Here is a 19,704-nt window from a genome sequence, read left to right on the forward strand (position 1 = left end):
CACACACACACACACACACACACACACACACACACACACACACACACCAAGCTTGTCATTCCCTTTTTCTTTCTCTGCTTTGAGCCTCTGAATATGCCACTTTTTCTGTCTTTTGTATCTTTTTCCCTTCATATTTGCTCTTCCCAGAGAAGCTCCATTTATTTCTTGCCTCTCTTCTTTCCCTTCCCATATTCCCTTCTTATCTCTTTTTACTTCTCTCTTCACCTCTTCTATTTCTAGTTTTTTTTTCTCACTGATTATTCCCTTCTGAAATTGACTTAGCATGGAACCTATATATAAATAGAACTATGCATTCAGAATTTGAGTAGAGTTTTATAGTGTCTATTCACAATTTTGAAGATGAGTTGAATGCTTTATGCTTCTCTTTAAAAACTGACCAAGTTGGTTTTAATTTGAATATTGTTCTCAACTGATTCTCTCTCCTGTCATCAGGTAGAATCAAGTTTTATTTGGTAATTTGGGAGAACTTTTTGCACAGAGATGAACCACGGATACAAAGCTCTTTGGTAGGGAAAAAAATCTTCAATGTTAGATTGTTTTTTCAGGAAAATATTTATTTTGCATAAACATTGTACAAAATTTTAACTGTTCTAATGTACTTTGGGAGGTTTTGCTGATGTTTTCTTTCAGAAAATATGGCTATTTCATAGTCCCTTTTAAAGAATCTCACAGGACTTATAAACTGCTTCATAAAATGCAAACCTACAGAGACACTGTCCTGTATTCTTTAAGCCTGCAAAATTCTTTAACATTTCCCATTTCTTTTCTTCATGTGGTACAGTGATTATTTTTATTCTCCCTTTCTCTATTCCATATTCTGTCTTCATTTTTTTCCAATCTGTGTCTTTCGCTCTCTGTATATTTTACTGCACTCTCTTTAAGGCTGTAAGTTTGGATAGCACAGTGCTTGCTCTTTCAGTGTCTTCTTCCCCCTTCAGGTTTTCTATTTTCCCAGCCCTCTATACCACATTCTCTTATTCCTTTAAAAATTTCTGCTTAATTCACATCTATGCTTCTCCTTAGATCCAATTCAGCGACTTCTGGCAGCTCTTAGGAGAAGAAAAGAGTTCTTGTCCAGTATTTCATTTCTGTAATCATTTGAAACCTACAGACTAAGACATTCGGGAGCAATTATGGTTTAATGCTTCATAATGAAACTGCTTCTCTTCAGTCCATTTCAACTGTCCTCAGAGGTGCTAAAACTTCTTTAACATTTTAGTTCATTGAGTAATGCATTTAAAATGAATATAGATGGAAAGAGTCAGGGTACGGCTAGAGCCAAGGTGAACTGCAAATCATGGAAACAGTGGGCATATTTCAGAATGGGTTTTCAAAGTTTTATATCTGTGAAAGCTCTAAAGACAGAGTGGAATAAATAAATGTTAGAGGGGATGGATAGAGACTTGGGGAAGTCTGAGAGTTACCGCCCTAATCTGCCTATGGTGATTTCTTTGGCATCTCCAATTTAATGTTCGTACGTCACATGAATCACTACTTCAGAGTATATCCATGTTCATTTTTAAAAAAATAAATTTATTTATTTATTTTTGGCTGCGTTGGGTCTTCATTGCTGCACATGGGCTTTCTTTAGTTGTGTCGAGTGGGGGCTACTCTTCGTTGCAGTGCGCAGGCTTCTCATTGCAGTGGCTTCTCTTGTTGCGGAGCACGGGCTCTAGGCACGCGGGCTTCAGTAGTTGTGGCACACGGGCTCTAGAGCGCAGGCTCTGTAGTTGTGGTACACAGGCTAAGTTGCTCTGCGGCATGTGGGATCTTCCCGGACCAGGGCTCGAACCCGTGTCCCCTGCATTGGTAGGTGGATTCTTAACCACTGAGCCACCAGAGAAGCCCCTCCATGTTCATTTTTGTATAAAATAGTCTCCCAAGTCTCCAAGTAAAATAGTTCTATTAGATGACTTTTTTCTTTTTCCTGTGCCTTTCAGTCCATCCAGCACCTTGTTCAAGTGTCTGTAGGGGTAGGAGTGCCCAGTGTGACAGGCTCAGCACCAGAGCAAGAAAGTTGGGCATCTCGTCCAACTTGTTTACCCTCTTGCTTCCCGTCACCGTTACCATCATTAACTGGGAATGAGGGTGCTGGAGGAGATAGATGGTGGTGGTGATTGGGGGCAGCCTCTCTGGTAGATGACTGTCTCGAAATGCAGTGGATTGTTTGAGTAGAGAGTGACTCACCCTGAGTGGAGGTGTTTAAAAAGAGACAGGGGACTTCCCTGGCGGTCCAGTGGTTAGGGCTCCACGCTTCCACTGCCAGGGGCACGGGTTTGGTCCCTGGTTCAGGAACTAAGATCCCACATGCTGTGTGGCACAGCCAAAACAAAATGGTGGGAATGTAAATTGATACAGCAACAACAAAAAACCAGAGTGAGGTTGTGGGCTAAGACTGGATAAATGACCTATCAAAGAATCTGGCTGTTGTGGTAGAATAGAAGGGAATTTTTATTTTCCTAGAAAGCATTCTATTATTAAATGGATCATTTACATTAAGATACAAAAAAAATCTAGTAACATTTTTAGGGTATTGAAAGTAAACCATCAAAACAATTCCACTAAGTAGTAGAAATTAGAGATAGTATTGTTGAATATAAAATTTACTAATGAAATAACTGTAAATTAAAAATGTATTAAAGTGCCTTGGTTTTATTGGGAATAAAATTAATTGTTCTTACTAAAATATAAACAAGCAAAAACTAGAATGGGAGGGAATTCCCTGGCTGTCCAGTGGTTAAGACTCAACACTCTCACTGCCGAGGGCCCGGGTTCGATCCCTGGTCGGGCAACTAAGATCCTACAAGCCATGTGACCGAAAAAACAAAACAAAACACCGAAATGGGAGTATATTGTCCTCTGGCTAGGTAGCAGTGGTGTGTCGGGTAGAGAAAATGAAGAGATGATGGGAGGAAGAAAGACAGAGAAGAGCTGAGGATGGGGCTGAGAACTGTCCTTAACCTGTTGCATTGGTTTTTACTGGGTTGTGTTATTTCCTGTTGCCTGATAGCAGGCTAATCAAACGAGCTCTGGGACCTTCTTCAGGCATTCTTTCTTTCTACTACCATCTTGGCCTCTGTGTAGCTTGGAAATCAGTGGGAATCCATCCGGGTTCCTTCCATATTTAACATTTGGGGGCTTCCCTGGTGGCGCAGTGGTTGAGAATCCGCCTGCCAATGTAGGGGACACGGTTTCGAGCCCTGGTCCTGGAAGATTCCACATGCCGCAGAGCAGCTAAGCCCGTGTGCCACAACTACTGAGCCTGTACTCTAGAGCCTGTGTGCCACAACTACTGAGCGTGCACTCTAGAGCCCGTGAGCCACAACTACTGAGCCTGAGTGCCACAACTACTGAAGCCCGCGCACCTAGAGCCTGTGCTCCGCAACAAGAGAAGCTGCTGCGATGAGACGCCTGCGCACCGCAACGAAGAGTAGCCCCCTCTCACCACAACTAGAGAAAAGCCCGCATGCGGCAACAAAGACCCAACGTAGCCAACAATAAATAAATAAATTTATGACACTTGGAAAGATGAACTCTGACGTTGGAGGAGATAGAAGTAATTTCTTTCTTTTTAAATGCTGACACATCGACACCCTGCTACTCAAAATATATGGACCAGCAGCACCTACAGTGTGGACATCACAAGGGAGCTTGTGAGAAATGCAGAATGTCAGGCCCCAGCCCCACCTGCTGAATCGTGATCTGCATTTTAACAAGATCTCCATGGGATTCATGGGCACAGTCAGGCTGGAGAAGTACTGATCTAACATATTTAGTTGGCATTCCTGTAGGGTGCCCTCTACTCCCAGGGTGTCAATAATTTCCTGGAATGTGTTTAATTGGGGCTGTGCTCTCTTAATTAATCTATTAATCCATTATCACATTTAATCCTCACAACAAACCTTCAAGATACCTTAATCCTTCTGTTGCAGATAATGCAGTTAAGTAACTTACCTAAGGTCACAGAGCTGGTAAACACTGGAAATGTTCTACTGGGATCTGACTGATTCCCAAGCCTTTTTTTCTTTTCCTACACTATATTGCTTTTTCTTGAACTTAATAATGAGTAATTGTTTATGCATTGGGAGAATAAACTCATTAAAAAATTAAGGTTGTAAAAGAGAGCCCCCTTTTGAGCGTATTTAGAGAAAGAGGTCTTTCAGTCATTTAAAGATTATTTCAACCCTCGGAATGGGAGAAAATATTTGCAAAGGAATCAATGGACAAAGGATTAATCTCCAAAATATATAAACTGCTCTGCTGCTCAATATTAAAAAAACAAACAACCCAGTCAAAAAATGGGCAGCAGACCTAAATAGACATTTCTCCAAAGAAGACATACCGATGGCCAAGAGGCACATGAAAAGCTGCTCAACATCACTAATCATTAGAGAAATGCAAATCAAAACTACAATGAGGTAATCACCTCACACCAGTCAGAATGGGCATCATCAGAAAATCTACAAACAACAAATGCTGGAGAGGGTGTGGAGAAAAGGGAACACTCTTGCACTGTTGGTGGGAATGTAAGTTGACAACAACCACTATGGAGAACAGTATGGAGGTTCCTTAAAAAAGTAAAAATAGAATTACCATACGACCCAGCAATCCCACTACTGGGCATATACCCAGAGAAAACCATAATTCAAAAAGACACATGCACCCCAGTGTTCGTTGCAGCACTATTTACAATAGCCAGGTCATGGAAGCAACCTGAATGCCCATCGACAGATGAATGGATAAAGAAGATGTGGTACAGGGGCTTCCCTGGTGGCGCAGTGGTTGGGAGTCCACCTGCCGATGCAGGGGACATGGATTCGTGCCCCGGTCTGGGAGGATCCCACATGCCACGGAGCGGCTGGGCCCGTGAGCCATGGCCGCTGAGCCTGCGCGTCTGGAGCCTGTGCTCCGCAATGGGAGAGGCCACAACAGTGAGAGGCCCGCATATCGCAAAAAAAAAAAAAAAGATGTGGTACATATATGCAATGGAATATTACTGAGCCATAAAAAGGAACGAAATTGGGTCATTTGTAGAGACGTGGATGGACCTAGAGACTGTTATGCAGAGTGAAGTAAGTCAGAAAGAGAAAAACAAATATCATATATTAACGCATATATGTGGAATCTAGAAAAATGGTACAGATGAACCGGATTGCAAGGCAGAAATAGAGACAGATGGAGAGAACAAACGTATGGACACCAAGGGGGGAAAGTGGTGGTGGTGGTGGTGGTGGTGGTGGTGGTATGAATTGGGAGATTGGGATTGACATGTATACACTAACATGTATAAAATAGATAACTAATAAGAACCTGGTGTATAAAAAATAACTAAAATAAAATTCAAATAAATAAATAAATAGTAAATAAATAAATAAAAGAGGAACTATAAAGTCACAGGTAAGGGGGCCAGGAATATCCTCTGACTCCTGATTCTGCAGGGAAAACTTAACGAAACCTCGAAATACTATTCACGCTGCCTCAATTGCCTTATTTATAAATTGGGAAATTTATATCTTTTGGGAAAAAAAGAAAAGATTTTTTCAAATAGTGCATCGCACCTCTGTTGGTGATAAAGCAAAGAAGACAGAGTGAAGCATCATTGGTCCCTGGCTTTTGGAGTAACTTAGGGAAGTGGGAAGAGTGCATCCTGGCATGCACACACTTCATCCTGCCCATCAGCTGACTTGTATCTTGTTGCTGCTGAGGTAGGCCCCATCTGTTCAAGCCCATGTTGAGCCAGGTGCTAAGAGCAGTACTGATTGTTTTATGCTTAGGCTGCCCATATGCCTCCATGCAAACTGTAGTTCAAGAGCTGTAGAACGATTTGCATTTGCAGTGTATCAGATGCCTTTGAACAAAACTAGTGCCAATAAGGCTATTTGAAAAATGCTTAATATTTGCCAAAAGAGTGTAGAACGTGTGGCCACCAACCAGATTATTAAGAAATCTTGCATTTTCAGAAAAGCTCCATTTTCCAGGGAGAGGTGCAAGTGAAGAAACCCTGTAAAACACTGGAGATGACCCTGATCACCCTTCTTTCTTGGAAAACTCCATTCAGCTGCAAAAATAGAGGCTAAAACCCAAAGCCACTGACAATTTGATTTGAGGCTAGAGTATTCTTAAGTCACCCTAGCTCAGGGGTTGTAACCCTGATGGATTTGTTTCTATCTGGGCAATATCTAGTGTGGGCTGTCCACACTGCATGAGCATTTCTTGGGGGAAACGAGATAATGCTTTAAAATGAGCAGCGTATTTGAAGCATGAAGTGAGCCTGGGGGCACGTCCCAGCATCTTGATAGAGTAGAACAGGGTGTACACCGGGGCATGGTTTTCAGTGGGGTGAAGGCAGGGGAAGGATTGATGTTTCTGGATGGGTCTCAGGGCTGTTCTCACACTTGAAGGGAACTCTGTTGGCCCTACCTTTCACAGGGTATGTGTTTGTTGGTGGAGGAGACCCGCCCCACCAAGGTCTTTCCTCTGCGCTGGCCAGCCCTGCTGTCCCTAATGTGATGACCTTGGGGGCCTCCAAGCTTGGGAGCTTTCAGAGTCGCCTGGGAGCGGGACCTGATAGCGGCGCCTTCCTCACGCGCTCCATCGTCAGCCTGTCCTTCCCTCCAGCTTCCTTTCTGACGTTAGTAGAAGGTTGGGACTTGGGGCGAGAGAGCAGCCCTGGACTTCAAGGACCGATGAACTTGGAGGCCCCACCCCTCGGTTCAGAGCTAGCCCAACTCGGAGAACTCAAGAGTCAGCCTCTAGAGTAAAGCTCTTTGAGTTAATATATGTTAAAAAAAAAAAAAAAGGGCAAACCCATCCTAAATGTCAGTCCGATATCCACGGGGGCGTGAGACAGCAGGTAATTAGAAGCAATTAGCTGTCCCCCTGCCGGGAAGCCGGGCAATTACCTTTTCTCTCTTCCTCTTCCGTCTGTCCTTCTCTGTGGAAGCGGTAGAAAGGCTTTGCTCCCCAAGCAGCAGTGTACGCTGAGCTGGCGCGGGAATGAGGAACGGACTGAGCAGGCATCAGCTCTGCTCCTCCCGCCGCCGCGGTGGCCGCCGGCAGAGCAGTGCATTGTGGAGGCTGAGCGCGCCGCTGCGGCGGGACCTGCGGACCCGGGATCGCGCGCCGTGGAGCTGTCCGACGTGCTGACCGTCCCGACCCGCGGCCGGCGCGTGTCCCGCGCGCCCACCTGCACCGGACCCCAAGACCTGGTCTGCCGCTCACCCTCCGTCTGTCCGTCCGTCTGCCTGTCTCTCCTTACCTTGGGGCGCAGCGGCTGGAGGAAATCATGGTGTTCGCTCCAGGTACACCAGCACCTTGCTTTTTCACCAGGTGTCCGTAAGGGGAGCAGGGAAGAGACGGGAGAGGATAGAGAGAAAAGACTTTTCTCTTCGGCCCACCCGTGCGTTTTGGAGTTACTACTGCCTGTGAGCGGGGGACGGGAGGGAGAGTGCCCCTCTCCCCAGTCCCGCCCCATCTGTCCTGTAAGAAGCTCAGCCTTCGTCCTGCCCCGCCGCTGCTAATGCCGCCTGCTGCGCCGTATCCCGTCGGACTCAGGCACCTTGCGAACTGGGACCTTCACAGCAGCACAGGCGCCTACTTGAGCGGGAGGGTGGAGAGGTGGGGCAAAGAGTAGTGGGTTTCGGGCTACTTCGGTGGGAACCTTCTTCAGTGCCACTTCCCCCTCCGTAGAAGTGATCGAGTGACCCCGTTCCTCCCGACCTCCTGGGGAGAGAAGTGTGTGAAGCCCAGGGAGTGGGACGAAGGGCGGAAGAGCAGTACTCCTTAAGGAATTAGATCTGAAACTCCAGCGGCCGGAGGCTGCAGTACAGAGGCTGCTCCTGCGGCGCCGCTGGCTGTTGCAGTGTCTTTTTGGAGCTGGCGGTGAAGGACTCAGTCCCTTTGCTGCTCTCTGTGGCTGCAAGTTGGCGAAGAGTCATTTGCCTGCGGTTGACCGGCGGACTGGCGTACGCGTGTGTGTATTTGAGTGAGCCTCCCCAGCCCCCCAGCAAGGACATGGGCGTGTGTTTCGGGTGAGGTCAGGAGAGTTAGGGAGTGGCGGGGAAAGCGTGGTCATTATTAACGTAGAAAGCTCTCTCTAGGGAAGAGCTTCAGTCTTTTTTCCCCCTCTCTTAAATGACAGGCTCTGCTATCGTTGAAGACCGTTGTGGGGGAAAAAAGAAAAAAGAAAAAGTAAGGAAAAGAGTAGAGGGGCCTGGAAGTCTTTAATTTTGTTATGGTTCTTTAACTTAAAAGGTTGATTTGCATTTGCTGTGGCCACTGACCTCAGATGGCTAGGGAGGAGAGGTATAATGCATTTTTAAAAGGTAAGAATTGAGCCTGGCCTTCAAAAAATTGACATAGCAAAACTGGAGAAAAGGAAGCCCCCCCACCCCCAAATCAGCAGGCTAGCTGAGGAGGCAGGAATGAGTTTCTGTCGTTCTGACACTCACCACAGGCAGTGACTCAGAGAAATGCCTTAGAGGAAAGCCCAGGAGCCCTTCTGCCCACCCCAAATAACTCAAGGGGAGACGGTGTTCTGTACAGCGAAGGACACTCAAGCAACCCAGAATCTGTGACGTTGGGAAATAGCAGCTCCTTGTTGCATTTATAAGCTACTTAACACTTTGTAAAAGCATTTTCAGGTCGCTATCTCATTCGATCTTCAGGTTGCCCTCTGAGGTAAGCAGTATCATCTCTAGTTTACCACCCCCCAGGGAGGTGGTGGTTCCAGATTGTCTTGCCAGCCTCAGCTGGAGTTTTCTGACTTCAGATTCTCTTTCTTTTTTATACCTCAGACAAAATACCTTAGTTTCAGGGATAGCTGCTTTTTGGTCCAAGGTCAGACATAGCCAAAGGGAAGTGTTCTTACACTTCCGAGGGGGGGGATGGGCTGGCGTTGTGCAGTGAGGATTGTTGGGCGATGTTAACTAGGCATTTTCTAAAAGCATGGTAATAGGTGGAAGATTGTGTAACGAGCAGTGGGGAATTTCTGGAGCCCACCATTTGGGTAGGGCTTTATTTTAACATTTTCCCCCAAGTTTGTATTAGTTCTGTCTTTTCATAACTGTTAGAGATAGCACAAATTGACCTGAATAGGATATGTACAGAAACTCACAGGGAAACACTTTTTGGGTCATTTCTTCAATTTTGAGTTTCTCTTGAAAAGTCATAAGCATTTTGGGGCAGTAAGAACAGGGTGCTAAAAATATTATGTCAATTACCTTCTCATCTACTGATCATAAGTCTTCTAACTCATGTAGTGATATTATTCTGAAAGAAGATCAGAACAATGAATTGCTTTTTAATTCTGCCAGATTTTCAGCATTACAGCCTCATTTCTAGGACTCTTGCTCTTCTAAATCTCTTTAATCTGGGGATCCAGATGTTTTGTACTAAGTGAGGGGAAATACTCCCCCATCCCTTTCTCCAAGCCAACCTGACACTCAGGAAGGGAGGGAACAGAGGCAAGTGCTATGGTTATTCCAAAATTAATAAAAAGTGTTAGAAAAGTCAAGATGAATATAATAACAAATTAACAGTGAGCTGATCATAAAATTGGGTCAGTGGGTACTATGCCCTTCAAAACCCATTGTAGCTTTTCTGGATTTTAGCAAAGGGAGACAAGAAGCCTGAGTCCTAGTTCCGGCCTTGCCTGTATAGACTGTCCTGCCTTTGAATGGTTCTGCTGCCTCTTTGCTTACCTTAAAGGCAAGGTGAAAAGTGACAGAGATTCATGAAGCAAATTTAAGTCCAGAAGTATAATGGAATGAAGGAGAAATAACCTTATATAACTCTAGTTACGATTCACTCTCATCATATAGTATAAAATAGTCTTGCATTCTCTTGTTTCAATTCATCTACAGATTATAAGGAACAGGGCTTAAGTGGGGCAGGTTCTTTGGGTGGTTTTTCAGTTTACATAGGGTAGACAATTCAATTCTACACTTTTCCCCCTTCTTGTACCATTCATAGGCTTTGTAATTTAAGAGGGTTTTACTTTTGTGCATACCAATGTTAAACCCCTTAAAGGTAAGGGCCAAGGCTACTAATTATTTGAGAATTCAGTTACCTGAAGGCTGCTATCACTCATTGCTTCTTCCCTTTAAAGGAATTACACAAAATTAATAACAGTTAAATGAGAAATAAAAAATTACAGAATTTCTCTGTAAATACCATATATCCCTAAACATAGGTTAAACTAAGCTGGGGTGGGGGTGGGGCCATGGCTGAGGCAAAAGGTCAAAGGCAGGCCCTTTGCTTTTCCTAAATATCTAATCTATTCCTCCTGCTTTCTTACTCCCAGACAGTGGTTAGAATCCTTCTTCATAGAGCAATTTGAGAAGATTTAGATGCATACCACCAGTGCTAAAGGAAAGAGGGTGACACAAACAACATGGCAAAATATTTTAGCTCCTGTGCATGCTACTAACTTGACCCAGGTTACTTAGTCTGTATATAGCAAAAGCTATAGCAAAAGCTCCCACTTGGGAGAAAAGGAAAAGGTTCTGGAAGAAAATGTCTGGACTTCCCATATGGTACTGTTGGTTTTGTGGGGGAATATCAAGGCATTCTTACCAATTTGTGGATAAAGTCAAAGCAGAAGAAAGAAGAAAGACCACTGGACATTGGTGTTGGAAGTGAAAAAAAGCACACAGGAGAATGTCGGGATATTTCCTGGCCTATTCCAGGATGAGAAAGAAGATGCTCACAAATTCAAGTGTCTTTTCAATGCCATGGTTTCACCCAAAGAATTCAAGACTATGAACAATCAGATGAGCAACCCCTCCTCCCTTAAGGAAGAGCTGTTAAAGAATAGAGTATGAGGTGGAAAGTGAGGACAGAAGCTTCCTTATCCCTGGGCAATTCCTCCCTTTCTCCCAGTGATTAGTATATACTTCAGGGGTTAAAATGCACCTCTCTGTAGATGGACCTAATGTATACTTGACTTTGTTTGGATTGCCTTCAAGTAAGAGGTTCTGTCAGCAAAGCGATCTCTCTTCTCTTGCACATGAATTAGTCAAGGTCTGATAAGGATTTCAGGGGGGAATAAAAATGGTATAATTATAAGCCATTAGCCAGTCCCTTGACTTCTAAGATTAGTTTGAAAAACATTTAACAAAAATAGTTCTAGAGAGAGCTATCAAAAGTATTTAAGAAAATAATTATTGCAAGGGTGTTATAGCTTTTCTTTATATAAATCTCTTACCAATTCTTGAGAGATCCATGAATGAATAAATTATATAGCAGACTGTCTTAACGGTAAGGTTTGCAGTCTGCCAACTTAAATTCTCTTCTGTTGGCATAAAGGGTTTTTTAAAATTTTTAATTAATTTATTATTTAAAAAAATTTATATACAGTTAAATTGACCTTTTTTGGATGTACAGTTCTCTGAGTTATAACTTACGCATAGAGTTGTATAATGACCACAGAACAGTTCCATTGTACCAAAAAATCTTCTCCTGCTACCCCTTTTGTAATCAAACCTTTCCTCCTACCCCTAACCTCTGGTGACCACTGATTTGTTTTCTACTCTTACAGATTTGCTTTTTCCAGAATGTCATATAAATGGGATCATACAGTATATAACCTTTTGAGACTGACTTCTTTTACTCAGTATAATGTCAGTGAGATTCATCCACATTGTTGCCTATATCAAGAATTCATTCCTTTTAATTGTTGAGTAGTATTCCATTGTATGAACGGACTCACAGGTGTTTATACCTTTTCCCAAAAGTTTAGGTTATTTTCAGTTTTTGATGATTATGAATAAAGTGATAAACATTCCTGTACATGTTATGTATGAACATAGGTTTTCGTTTATTTAGGGTAAATACCTAGGCTTGGGACTACTGGATCTTATAGTAAGTATATGTTCTTCAGAAGGGTTGTACCATTTTGCGTTACCATCAGCAATGTTTGCGAATTCCAGTTGGTCTGCATCCTTGTCTTTCTAACAGGCATATAATGGTATTCATTGTCATTTTATTTTGCATTTTCCTAATGGCTAATGATTTTGGTAATTTTTTTCAGGATTTTATCAATATTTGCCATAGGTGTGTCTTCTTTTTTTTGTAATTTAATTTTATTTTATATTGGGGTATAGTTGATTTACAATGTTGTGTTAGTTTCAGGTATACAGCAAAGTGATTCAGTTATACATATATATATATCTCCATTCTTTTTCAGATTCTTTTTCCATATAGATTATTGCAGAATGCTGAGTAGAGTTCCCTATGCTATACCGTAGGCCCTTGGATTTTTTTAAAATGTTTATTTATTTGGTTGCAGCAGGGGTCTTAGTTGTGGCAGGCAGGGTCCTTAGTTGTGGAATATGAACTCTTAATTGTGGCATGCATGTGGGATCTAGTTCCCTGACCAGGGATTGAACCCAGGCCCCCTGCATTGGGAGCGCAGAGTCTTATCCACTGCGCCACCAGGGAAGTCCAGTAGGTCCCTGTTGAATGTGTATCTTCTTTCGGTGAAGTGTCTGTTCAAATCTTTTGCCCATTTTGCGGGGAGATGTTTGTGTTCTTATAATTGAGTTTTGAGAGTTCTTTATATATTCTGGATACACATCTGTTGTTGAATATGTGATTTACAAATATTTCCTTCTAGTTTGTGTCTTGACTTCATTCTTTTAACACTTTTACCTTTTTTAAGGGCAAAAGTTTTAAATTTTGATGCAGTCTAATTTATTGATTTTTTTCTTCTGTTGATTTTACTTTTGATGATGTCTTAGAACTTTTTCATAACCCAAGGTCAGGCAGATTTTCTAAAAGTTTTATAATTTTCCATTTAGATTGAATCATGGGATTTGATGCCCACCCTTATCCCTTCATCTAAACCTAATTGTCTCCTAACAGCCCCACCTCCTAATACCATCACATGGGAGGTTGGGGCTTCAACATGATAATTTTGGAGGGACAACAAATATTCAGTGCATAATAAGTTGATTTTTGGATATGGTGTGAATTACAGGTCAAGTTTAAATTTTTTTTGCATATGAATGTCCCATTGTTCTAATACCATTTTTTTGAAAGACACTGTTCTCTGTTGAATTGCCTTTGTAACTTGTTAAAAAATTATTTGACTATATATGGGCCTATTTTTGGACTCTTTGTTCTGTTTCATTCATCTTATCCTTCCACTAATAACACATATTGATTACTATAGCTTTACAGCGAGTCTTAAAGTCAAGTAGTGAAGGTCCTTGTAGAAGGACAAGAGAAGTCCTTGTTCTTCTGTTTCAAAATTTTTTTGGTTAGTTCTTTTGCTTTTCCCTATAAATTTTAGAATCAGCTTGCCTATATCTGCATAAAATCTGCTGGGATTTTGATTGGAATTTCGTGAAATCTATAAATCAGTTTGTGGAGAATTAATATCCTAAGCATGTTGAGTCTCCAATCCATGAACATGATATGTCTCTTCATTTATTTAGGTCTTTTATTTCTTTCATCAATATTTTGTAGTTTTCAGATCTTGCATATGTTTTGATAGACTTATACCTAAGTATTTCTTTTGGGGGAGGAGCATTTAAATGACATTAAAAAAAATTCAGTATCTGAACATTCATTGCCAGTTTAGAGATATGATTGATTTTTGCATGTTGACTTTGTTTCCTATGATTTTACCTACCTCTCTCATTAGGTATAGGAGCCATTTTGTAAATTTGGGGGGAATTTTTATGTGGGCAATCATGTTGCCTGTAAATAGAGGCCATTTTATTCCTTTTTTTTCCCTCCCAGTTTTATGCCTTTTTGCACTGGCAAGGACTTCTAGTACAATGTTAAATAGGAGTAGTGAGAGTGGACATTCTTGCCTTGTTTACAATCTTAGAGGAAAGCATGCAGTCTTTTACCAGTAAGTATGATGTTAGCTGTAGGATTTTCTGTGGCTACTCTTTTAGATTGAGGAAGTTCCTTTCTATTCCTAGTTTGCTGCAAGTTTTTATCATCAATAGATGTTGAACGTTGTTAAGTGTTTTTTTCTGCTTGTGATGATATGACCAAGTGGATTTTCTTTTTTAGACTGTTAATATGGTGGATTACATTGATTTTCAAATAGTGAACCAGCCTTACATTCCTGAGATAAAACTCACTTGGTCATGATATATTATTCAGTTCATTAATATTTTGTTGAGGATTTCTTGTCAATGTTCATGAGGAATGTTGGTTTACAGTTTGCTTTTCATGCACTATTTTTGTGTGGTTTTGGTATCAGTATAATGCTGTCCTCATAAATGATATGGGAAATGGTCTCTCCTCTGCAGTTTTCTGGAAGAGATGGTGTAGTATAATTTCTTCTTTAAATGTTTGGTAGAATTCATCAGTGAAACCATCTGGCCCTAGAGTTTTCTTTGTAGGGAGCTCTTTAACCATGAATTACATTTCTTAAATAGATATAGGACCATTCTGTTTATCTTGGCTGAGTTTTGGTAGTTTTTAACAGAATTAGTCCATTTCATAAAAACAAAGGTAAACAAATGGGACTTAATTAAACTTAAAAGCTTTTGCACAGCAAAGGAAACCATGAACAAGACAAAAAGACAACCCTCAGAATGGGAGAAAATATTTGCAAATGAAACAACAAAGGATTAATCTCCAAAATATACAAGCAGCTCATGCAGATCAATATCAAAAAAAACAATCCAGTTAAAAAATGGGAGGAAGACCTAAATAGACATTTCACAAAGGAAGACATACAGATTGCCAAGAGGCATGTGAAACAATGCTCAACATCACTAATTATTAGAGAAATGCAAATCAAAACTACAATGAGGTATCACCTCACACCAGTCAGAATGGCCATCATCAAAAAATCTACAAACAATAATTGCTGGTAAGGGTGTGGTGAATGGGGAACTCTCCTACACTGTTGGTGGGAATGTAAATTGATACAACCACTATGGAAAACAGTATGGAGGTTCCTTAAAAAACTAAAAGTAGAACTACCATATGACCCAACAGTCCCACTAATGGGCATATACCCTGAGAAAACCATAATTCAAAAAGAGACATGCACCACAGTGTTCATTGCAGCACTGTTTGCAATAGCCAGGACATGGAAGCAACCTAAAAGTCCATTGATAGGTGAATGGATAAAGAAGATATGGAACATATATAAAATGGAATATTACTCAGCCATAAAAAGAAACAAAATTGAGTTATTTGTAGTGAGGTGGATGGACCTAGAGTCTGTCATACAGAGTGAAGTAAGTCAGAAAGAGAAAAACAAATACCATATGCTAATGCATATATATGGAATCTAAAAAAAAAAAAAAAGGTACTGATGAACCTAGTTGCAGGGCAGGAATAAAGAGGTAGACATAGAGAATGGCCTTGATGACATGCGGTGGGAGGGCAAAGCTGGGGCGAAGTGAGAGTAGCATCGACATATATACACTACTGAATGTAAAATAGTTGGCTGGTGGGAAGCAGCAGCATAGCACACACAGGGAGATCAGCTCGGTGCTTTGCCATGACTTAGAGGGGTGGAGTAGGGAGGGTGGCAGGGAGGCTCAAGAGGGAAGGGATATGGGGACATGTGTATGCATATGGCTGATTCGTGCCACAGAAACTAACATGGTATTGTGAAGCAATTATATACTCCAATAAAGATCTATTAAAAAAATAAAGGAATTAGTCCATTTCATTTAATTTGTTGAATTTATATGAATAAATTTCTTTGTAATACTCTCTTATTATCTGCTTAATCTATGTGGGGTCTGTAGTGATCGCTCCCTTTTGTTCCTGATACTGGAAATTTATGTTTTTATTTTTGTTTGACATTTTGGCTACGTGTTTGTTTGTTAATTTTTTAAAATCTTTTCAAAGAAACATCTTTTTGTTTCATGAGTTTTCCTTATTGTTTTTCCTATTTTCAATGTCATTGGTTTCTGCTCTTTATCATTCCTTTCTACTTGCTTTAACTTTGCCTCTCTTTTTCCAGATTTAAGATGACACATTGTTTATTTGGGATTTTTCTTTCTTTTTTTTTTTCTAATATAAGCATCTAATGCTATAGATTACCATCTAAGCATTGCTTTAGAATATCTTATAAATTTTAATGTTGTATTTTCATTCAGTTCAAAATATTTTCTAATTTTCCTCGATACCTCCTCTTTGTCCCATGAATTACTTAGAAGTGTGTTGTTTAGTTTCCAATTATTTGAAGATTCCCTACATATCTTTCTGTTATTCATTTCCAGTTTAATTTCATTACAGTCAGAAAAATAAGCTTTCTATGGTTTCAGTTGTTTTAAATTAGGTAAGGTTTGTTTTTGAGACAGAGTATGGTCTACCTTGGTGAATGGCTCACGTGCCCTTGAAAAGAATGTGTATCTGCTCTTTTCAGGTGAAGTGCTTTATAAATGTCATTTTGTTACAGTTGGTTGATGATGATGTTCATTCTTCTATATTCTAGCTGATATTCAGTCTACTTGGTCTATTGATTACTAGGAGAGGAGTGCTGAAGCCTCTAGCAAAAACTCGAGTTTTTCGTTTCCCCTTTGGTTTATCACCTTTTCTTCATGATTTTGCTGCTCTTTTATTAGGTGCATATACATTTAAGATTGTTGTATCTTTATCTCTGGTAATTTTTCTTGCTCTGAAGTCTATTTTGGCTGATAATAACCTAGTCGTATCACCTTTCCTTTGAGCAGTGTTTGCACGGTACAGTTGATTCTCATCATTCATGTATTCCATGTTCGTAAGTTTTCCTACTCACTGAAATTTATTAGTAAAATAGATCGATGGAAACCAATATTTGCAGTGCTTTCTCTGTCATTCAAGCACATGTATAGAATGGCAAAAAATTTGAGTTGCTTGATATACATGTTCCCAGCTGAGGTTGAACAAGGCAATGTTTTACCTTTTTGTTTCAGCTCTCATACTGTAAACAAATGTGCTTTTTGTGGTCTATTTAGTTTTTTACACATTTGTGTTTTTCTTGGTGATTTCATTGTTTAATGTGGCCTTCAGGTGTGGTGCTGAGGTGTCGTCTAATGTCCTAAGTACAGGAAAGTTGTGATGTGCCATATGGAGGAGGAGATTATTAGATAAGCTCCATTCAGGCATCGGTTAGTGCTGTTGGCTGTGAGGTCGATGTTAAGAAATCAGCATCATGTATTAAATAAGATGTCTTTAGGACTTCCCTGGCAGTCCAGTGGTTAAGACTCTGCGCTTCCACTGCAGGGGGCATGGGTTTGATCCCTGATCGGGGAACTAAGATCCCACACCCTGCATGGCGCGGCCAAAAAAATAAAACAAACAAATGAACAAACAAATAAATAAGATGTCTTTAAACTGAAACATACATACAACAAAGTTATGTATTGATCGGTTGGCAAAAATGTTGTGACCAGAGGCTTGCAGGAACCTAACCCTTGTGTTTCCCTCGGGAGCAGTGGTTCCATATTTGCTAATTCACTGTTTCCAGTGACTTTATAATATAGCTACTCTAAATGAGAATTGACTGTGTATCGTTTTCCATCCTTTTACATTTAATATCTTTATCATTATATTCAGTGTAGGTTTCTTGTAGATAGCATATTGTTGGGTCTTCTTTTTAATCAAATGCAGAGTTTTAAAGGTGGTAAGTTAGCTACTGACTGCCTAGATGTCTTTCTTCTATAATTACTGCATTTTCTTTTTTAAAAAATTTATTTATTTATTTATTTATGGCTGTGTTGGGTCTTTGTTTCTGTGTGAGAGCTTTCTCTAGTTGTGGCAAGTGGGGGCCACTCTTCATCGCGGTGCGCGGGCCTCTCACTGTTGCGGCCTCTCTTGTTGCGGAGCACAGGCTCCGGACGCGCAGGCTCAGCGGCCATGGCTCACGGGCCCAGTTGCTCCGCGGCATGTGGGATCTTCCCAGACCAGGGCTCGAACCCGTGTCCCCTGCATTGGCAGGCAGATTCTCAACCACTGCGCCACCAGGGAAGCCCATTACTGCATTTTCTAATTCCCCATTATCATTTAAAGTTAAACAATATTTCATCATTTGAAAATTTTTGTTGTTATAGTTCTAGAAATTTTAATAAGCATAGATAATCAAGAAGAAAATAAAAATCACAATATTATCCAGCAGCAACAACTGTTAATTTTTTATATACAACTTCTCAGACTTTGTCTCTATAATTACATCTTTCACTTTCTTAAACAAAAAGATTATCCTGACATGGCTGTTATTTTTGGACATGATTGTTTACAGGACGTACCATTATCTTTTCATGCCATTCAGTTGTCTTCTACATATCGTTTTAAAAAAAGACATAGAGCAGAGTTGTCATTGTTCCCATTTTTATAGATGATAAAAGAAAGGTTCAGAATGCCTGATCAATTTAATGTTTCAGAACCAAGATTTGACATTGGGTGCACTTATTTTCTATACACAACGTAGTTTTAAATACATAGCAAGCAGCAGACAATTTGCACGCTAGAATTAGAGACAAAGGAAAAGAGGTAAAACTGGTCTCCTTTGGGGAGAATCTCTGTATATTGAGCATCTCTTCTTCCAAGTTAGAGGACACGAGTTACTCTCTCAACCACCTTGAAATGGGCTCTGTCCTTTCACACTTCCTGAATTCTTCATCTTCTCCTGGCCACTGCCAGTGATGGAGGGTGAAACAGTGGACAGCCGGAACTGCCAAAATAGAAGGGAAAATAAAAAGCTCTAACAGATTTACACAGTGTTTTATAATTTCTAAAGCATTTATATTAACTAAGTGCCACATGCAAGACATTTCTTGGGTCGAGAATAAATGGTATTGGGTTAAGTGTAGTCTCTCCTCCTCTATACAACTGATGAGAATATTTCAGTTATTTGACGGCAATTCAAATATGAGGCATATAGTTGGTTGCTGCAGAAGCTTGGGTTTGGGGACAGATAGGCCTGGGTGCAAATAGCTCACCTCTGCCATGTCCACACTGTGGCATTGGCTAAGTCATCCCATCTTGCTGATTTGCTCATTTGTTAAATGAAGATCAGAATATCTGTTTTCCAGGGTGGTGATGATAAAGATGAAGTGCCTGGACTACGGGGTGCTAAATGGTAGCGACTACTGACATTATTGTTTTAAAAGGCAATGACTAAGAATGTGTATTATATATATATATATATATGCATGTATATGACTTCAAGATTGGACCATCAGTCTTAGGGAACTATACAGTTGATTCTTTCCATAGAAGAAGACTGGCTTACTGGTTCACTGTGTCACCTGGGTAGAGGTTACAAAACTTTAAAGTAAAATGCTCTGACAAGGTGAAATGATGATAAAGCAGGTGTCGGAGTGCATCCTGGGATGAATAAGTTATGAATCACGGAAAGTTGCTGTTTAAAGGCTCGCAGCTGCATGCTTGAAAGCAGATGGCGGTCTTGCTGATCTGAATCATTCTGATCTTCTCTAAATTTAAAAGCTGAATGATGATTTTCTGGTAAAGGTATAATGCGGTATATTTTTAATATTTAACTACGTAGTTAGGGTAAATTAGTATTTTGGGATTTGAGATATTGTTTCACATTCTCTATCCCTTTTTTTTTTTCTGGAGCCTTAAGTTCCCATTTCGTGATCGTATGTCATGGCCACACACACTCTTAGATATTATTCTTTGAACATTATCTTTGGTCCTACATAAATCTCATTGGGAAGAAAGCCATTAACTTTGTTGAGACAACCTCACAGT

At 40.7% G+C, this 19,704-nt stretch overlaps 1 protein-coding gene across 4 annotated transcripts in view; it reads left to right on the forward strand.

Annotated features, from left to right (window-relative positions):
* Positions 1-19,704, forward strand: part of AKAIN1 (A-kinase anchor inhibitor 1) — a 79,660-nt gene that overhangs the window by 24,945 nt on the left and 35,011 nt on the right. The window contains exon 3 of one of the 4 annotated variants that reach the window (XR_003429131.1): positions 10,329-12,021. The exons of the other annotated variants lie outside the window; for them this stretch is intronic. The gene's annotated coding sequence lies outside the window, so the exon portion shown is untranslated. Of the gene's footprint in view, positions 1-10,328; positions 12,022-19,704 lie in introns of those variants that run through there. 4 annotated transcript variants of the gene reach the window in all.

The sequence above is a fragment of the Aethalodelphis obliquidens genome, unplaced genomic scaffold (assembly GCF_003676395.1).
Source record: "Aethalodelphis obliquidens isolate GAN/ISIS:26980383/991018 unplaced genomic scaffold, ASM367639v1 scaffold63, whole genome shotgun sequence".
In the NCBI taxonomy this organism is placed as follows: Eukaryota; Metazoa; Chordata; class Mammalia; order Artiodactyla; family Delphinidae; genus Aethalodelphis; species Aethalodelphis obliquidens.